The sequence below is a fragment of the Alligator sinensis genome, unplaced genomic scaffold, assembly GCF_000455745.1.
Source record: "Alligator sinensis unplaced genomic scaffold, ASM45574v1 scaffold1146_1, whole genome shotgun sequence".
Taxonomy (NCBI): domain Eukaryota; kingdom Metazoa; phylum Chordata; order Crocodylia; family Alligatoridae; genus Alligator; species Alligator sinensis.
In genome coordinates this window covers 723,943-730,689 of record NW_005842696.1, presented here as the reverse complement: position 1 = coordinate 730,689, position 6,747 = coordinate 723,943, and positions in this window count along the sequence as shown.

Below are 6,747 nucleotides of genomic sequence, written 5' to 3'. Positions count from 1 at the left end.
GTTTCCTCAACAGGTCTGTTTACTTAAGAAGCATTGGTATATGAAGGCCCTGTGAAATTATTAAATATGGTTTGGTTGCCAACTTACCATGAAGAAGAAAGTACACAAAATTAGAATTTATTCTTTTACTAGTTCACTTTTCTTTTACATACTATGTCTACACATGCTATTAATGTGCAAAATAAATTCCAGCACAGTTTGCACTGAAGTTTATTGCTCCGAGGCAATAAACACATCTGCACATGCGCCGAGGACCGCAGCATGTTGAGGTGAATCAGAGCAGACCCAGCTGGCAGCTGCTCTGACCCAGCTCAATGTGTTGCAGAGGGGCTGGATGGGGCATGAGGGTGCTCCAGTGAGGAGCTAGTCAGCAGGCAGCCCCTGCACTGAAGTGCCCTTGTGCCACAGCCAGGCCTATCAGTATCTTCATGTGTGTTGTGGTACACTAATGGGTTAGATGGGTTTCTACACCATCATGTATACATGCACATGGTGCCCCCTGCCTGACCACCCTCCTCCCCCTCTCCTTAGCTCCTTGCAGGCTGGAAAAGGGAAAATCTGCATTTTTACCCTTTTTTCTGTGGGAAACGGAAAACCTGGATCCCTGGTTATCAGCAATTCAGGTTCAAATCCCCTCTAGGCAAGTGGGGCACAGAACACAGGCCCTCTGGCTTCCCAGGTGAGTACCCTAGATGATCAATTCCAGGGGGCAGAAGAAGTGGAAGCCCTGTCATTTTGTAGCAGTCTTCGAACTAAAATGATTCACTAAGCCATATTCACTCAGTTGGCAGGCCCTTACATAAAGAAAAAATGATGTAAGGCTCTTCATGTACAAAAGGGCCATCAGATTAAACCAGAAATCGTTACTTAGCCTCTTTCTTCAATGACAGAAGGATTGATGGTCTGTCCAAATATGGAATCCTGCTTAGTTTTGTTCTATCTTAAAATAATATAGCAGAATTAGAAAAGTCATACAGTAGAGCAAAATGATTATAAGCGTGAAAGAGCACAATAAAAGATAACATTAAAAGTATTAAGACAAATTATTGCAGAAAACAGATGAATAAATACCTGATCCAAATTCCCACTGACTTTGGTAAACTGAATGAGATTTTAAGATAGGACAAGATAAAGATGTATATGCACTACTGTAGGGGTTGTCAACTGGGGGTATGTGTATTCCCCGGGGTACTTGGGAGTGCTGCCACCCACCATCCCATGCTGCCGCCTCCCAGGAGCAGGGCTAGGGTGGGGCAAGGGCAGCGGTACCCCTCTGTGGGCTGCACAGGTGCTGCCTGGCCAGCCAGACGCGGAGGGAGGGAGGGAGGGTGGGAGTTTGCACGTGGTAGCGGCCGCCACCACCTACCACCCTGCGCTGGTGCTGCTCTGCTGCCAACCCCCACCGCTCTGCATCCAGTTGCACACCACCCCCACCCCCCCGCTCCACATCCAGCCACCAGAGGTACACTTATTTTAAAAGGTTGAAAACCCCTGTACTACTGCATACACACATACATGAACCAAAACAAATCTGTATTCATAGGAGACTAGAAGGTCAAGTACTCAGGCATTAGGAAAAGCTGGAATTAAGTTGCATATTCCAGCATAATGGGGTGGGCAAGCAGAACACCAGTCTCAAGTACCAACTTGGTGTAGGGACCAGTTTGGTAACCCCTCTAGAGAGTCCACACCTTGGCAGCAGCAACAGCCCCACAGTGCTCCCGTTGCAAAAGAAGCAAGGTTGATGGACACTGGATTGTAGCTGTAGCAGCAAAAAATGGGTCAAGCAGACTACACTACATCAGCAGCCAGAGAATTTTGAACCCCTGGAGCAGGTATGGCTTTCCCCCCACCCTTTCTTCAGCAGGGTTTGCTCAGAGCACAAACCCTGCTAGTTATGCCTCAGGTACATTCAATCTTTAATTGGTGCTTCTATGTGTATGTGTTAAGAAAAAATCCCTAACCATATTACAAACTATCATTTCACTGGGACACTAGGTCATTCAGAGTATAGAGTATATACTATATCCTAGCTCATGAGTACATATACTCATTCAGTATATGGCAGGTACCTAATGAATAAGTAGCTTTTTGATAGTTTATCTTCATTATCCAATGTTCAAACATAGGCTCCACGCTATTCAAACCTTCAAAGTAGAAGTATAGTAGAGTTTAGACCCTCACTTTAGTATCTGAGTGTTTCACAAACATGCATTTATTAATTGGTATTATCCTCATTTCAGACATAAAGGACTAAGCCAGAAACCAATTAAAATCAAAGTGTCCACTAACTGTGGAAGCCCAATTTGAGACATCTAGGGCTCAGTTTTTTTTCTGAATAGTTTACACATTCAGAATATAGCTGCTATTGACTTCTGCTGAGGTACCGAATGCTCAGTCATGGTCTCAATTTGTGCACCCATAAAATGAGTAATACCTATTGGCCACCTCTGAAAAGCTTTGTTTCAGTGATTTGCTTACAGTAACAATGACATTCAATGACATAAGCAGAATAGAACACTTTTCTGCCAATAGTATTAATTGCCTTAATGAGATCCTCCTTTGTCTTTCCAGTCACTGGCCTCACTCACCTTCCAACTTTTCCCAAAAGTAAGGCAGTTGTGATTCACTACAAAAGCACCATTCATCCTGTAAACTGAATTATGCAAGTGTTCAACAGAGAAAAACAGAATCATAGAATTATAGCATTCGATAGGGTAGGAAGGGACCTCAAGAGGTCATCTTGTCCAACTCCCTACTCAAGGCAGGATCATCCCTGACAAAATCATTCCTGCCAAGTGTCTGTCTACCCCACTCAAAAAACTCCTAAGCACTAGGATTCTACCATCTCTCTGGGTGGTCTGTTTCACTGATTAACACCCTCGTAGATCTCAAATATCAAACCTACATTTCTCCTGTTGCAATTTAAGACACTGCTCCTTGTCTTGTCCCCTACAGTCACACAGCACAATTTGTCTCCATCCTTTATAACCAGGTTTATAACACCATCCTTTATAACCTCCAGGTATTTGAAGACTGTTATCAATCCCCCTCAGTCTTCTCTTTCCCAGACTAAAAAATCCCAGTTCTTTTAAATTTCCTCAGAAGGAGTGTTTCCAAGGCCTCTAATCATTTTGCTGTTTTCCATTGCACTTCTTCTAATTTGTCCATGTGTTTCTTGAAGTATAGGTCCTAAATTAATGCTGACTTCATGAAGGAACATCTTGAGAAGCTGGATATCTTCAAGTCAGCCGGCCCTGACAATCTTCACCCCAGGGTACTCAAGGAGCTGGCGAGCATCATAGCCCAGCCTCTAGCGCGGATCTTTGAAAACTCTTGGTGCTCTGGTGTAGTGCCCGAAGACTGGAAGAAGGCCAATGTGGTGCCTATCTTCAAGAAAGGGAGGAAAGTGGATCCAGCTAACTATAGGCCCATTATCTATGGTGTACAGGAGTGGGATTGTAACCCTTTAAATAGTTCTGGAGCCCTATAGTGGACCTGCCTGTCTCTGAATTTAGAAGTCTCCAAAAATGTTCCAGAGGAGCTGTAAACATGTAGATGGCCCCTTCTCTTTGCAGATGAGGAAATGGTTATTTGAAACCGGTTGCATTCAGATAGGATTTTTCCAAGACTGCCCCCAGCAATGAAGTGTAATAATACTTCAGAGAGAAAGATAACAATTAGTATAAATCCAGTTTTACCTGAAACAGAGGGTGAAGTGACTCACTAAGTTTCTCTGTGCTGTTGGGTATCGCAGCCTGAATTAGGATGGTGACCAGTCCTTTCCCTTCAGTGCTGTTGACAACAAAGACAAATCATCCGTTAAAATCTTTCTCATTTGCAATACCTTGCTTTCCAGTAACTCACTGGGAGCCAAGGGTGAGTGAGCAGCACTGTGGAGGTGTGTGAGCAACCTTTGCTGAGACAATCCTGCGATCCTTCGCCTCTCAACCTTATGGCTCGGGTCAAGAAAGCGCAGTTCTAAGTTATCTCCTGTTTCTCCCAGAAGGCATTTTTCAGTAACTGAGGATCAGAACCAGACCACAAGCAAGAGTGCAGACAAAAGCACGTTACAATGAGTTAAAAGGGAGTAAGGATCTGCCATTTATCAGCTGCTTTGTGGTAACTGTCCTTGTGCCTGCTCTTATCCTGCAGCAAATGAAAGCTCAACCATCTTGAGAGAGTCCAGAGAAGAGCCACGCGCATGATCAGAGGTCAGGGAAGCAGACCCTACGATGACAGGCTGAGAGCCCTGGGGCTCTTTAGCCTGGAAAAGCGCAGGCTCAGAGGTGATCTGATGGCCACCTATAAGTTTATCAGGGGTGACCACCAGTATCTGGGGGAGCGTTTGTTCACCAGAGCGCCCCAAGGGATGACAACTAGGTCGAATGGTCATAAACTACTACAAGACCATTTCAGGCTGGACATAAGGAAGAATTTCTTTATTGTCCAAGCCCCCAAGGTCTGGAACAGCCTGCCACCGGAGGTGGTTCAAGTGCCTACATTGAACACCTTCAAGAGCAAACTGGATGCTTATCTTGCTGGGATCCTATGACCCCAGCTGACTGCCCTTTGGGCAGGGGGCTGGACTCAATGATCTTCCGAGGTCCCTTCCAGCCCTAATGTCTATGAAATCTATGAAATCTATAAAACTAGACATGCTGCTCCAAACAAGACCTCACCAGTGCTAAATACAGTGGGAGAACCATTTACTTTGATTTGCAAATGACACTTCTATTAATATAACCCAGTGTGCTCTTGGCTTTTTTTGCAACAATCTCATTCTACAAATTAATTTTAATATTGTCAAAGCCTTAGTCTTTCTGTCTGTCCATAATGCTTTATTCACACTCTGACTGGTTCTCTCGGCAGCCAATCACAATGCTGACTGAAACAACCAATCAGAGTGCTCCAAGAGTGCTCTGGGCAGGAGGTGGTGGTGGCAGTGCAGTGAAGCGCCACCAGGATGGTGGAGACAGAGGGGACAGAGTAGGAGGGTGAGGCCAGCATGGTGGAGGAAGCTTTCCCTCCCCTCCAGCTCCTGGGAGGTGGCGGTGGCTTGGGGTGGTGGGTGGTGGCGATTTGTCCTTGACTGCCTGCCCACCCCCAGTCATTCCTGACTGGCAATTGGTTAGTCATTAATAAAGATATTACTGGACCCAGGACAGAACCCTGGGGACCCCACTTACTAACTCCTTTCAACTAGACATCAAACCACTAATGACTACTTATTGAGTACAATGATCCAACAAGTTATATAGCCACCTTGCAGTAGTTTCATCTAGTCTGTATTACCTTAGTCTGTTAATGAGAATGTCATGAGTGACAATGTCGAAAGCCTTGCTCAAGTAAAGGTATATCTGCTGTTCTTCCCATCCACAGCGTCTGTCACCTTGTCATAGAAGGAAATCAAATTTGTCAGGCATAACTATTTCTTCATGAATTCATGCTTGCTGTTTCTGATCAACTTATTCTCTACCAGGTGCATAGAAATGACTCCTCCATGACGTGTTCCATAATTTTTCCTGGTGTTGAAGTCAAACTGAGCAGATCTTCTTTCTCCTTTTTCTTAAAGATAGGCCTAAAACTTTCCCTATTACAGTCATCTGGGACTTTATCCAACCTCTACAAGTTCTAAAAGATGGGAGCCAATGGCTCTAAAATTACCTCATCCAATTTCTTCAGGACATCAGGGCCAACATATTTTATAATAGCATGTGAACATGTAATTAAAGACCCATTTGCACAGAAAAGCATAATTAAAGCTGTACAAGCTACCTTCATTCTTATATTTCCTAACTTCTGAGTGCTTGGCTTTGCAATCTTACTATTCTTTGAATATATGTTTTTGTGTGTAATTTCCCAGTCTTTTAAAAAAGTAAACTGAAAAAATAAAATTCCTTTATGTGGCATTACGTGGACCCCTAAGTGTATCATCCGCAGAAACAGAATCTTTAGATCTGCAGCACAGACCTCTGCCACCTGTGCTAAGCAAGTAACTGATGCCAGTAATGGGTTGTTATCTTTGGTGTGGATAAGACACAGTTTAGCAGTGGCTTTCACTGCTATTTGTTGACAACTAAGTATGGTGATTGTGTTGGCTAGTATCAGGCTGTCTCTGACCTCTTTTTGAGATATCTGTGCCCTGGCATTCTTTTATCTTAAAAAACCTTGGTTACCAACAAGACACCACTGAAGTCTAGAAGGGCTGGGAAAAGATACTAATGAATCAGGTTCCTCCAGGCAAGTTAAGAGGGCTTGCCTGCTTTGGGTGACAGGGAATGAGTGATGGATGAATCTGGGATAGGAGAGAAGTTTGTCAGGCTGAACACAGAATCGTAGGCTGGGCCAGGGTCTGACCATCAGTCTCTGCCTTTGCGTAGGTGGTACAATCAATGAGCTACATTTGTTTGTTTCTGTTTAAAAGTCCAGAGACAGCTAAACTTTGAGTTTAATTTTAATTAAACTATCAAAGGACTAGCAAAGAGCATGCTACCCAAGTTAGTCTGCTCTGGGTAGGCTGCCAGAATGATACTCAGGAGTTTGGGGTTCAAGTGCTATTTATGGAGGGAAATGTGCTAGCCCTGTTTCTCTTGCCATCCAGCTCCTCATCCCAATTCTAGCCACCTGCTGTGTCTCCCATTTCTAGTCTCCATTCCCTTAGACTCTTTATCCTCCTTCCAGTTTTCTCACCCAGCTGGTTCTTGTCTTTGTTCCTGGATTCTGTGTCTGAGTCTTCATCTTTCC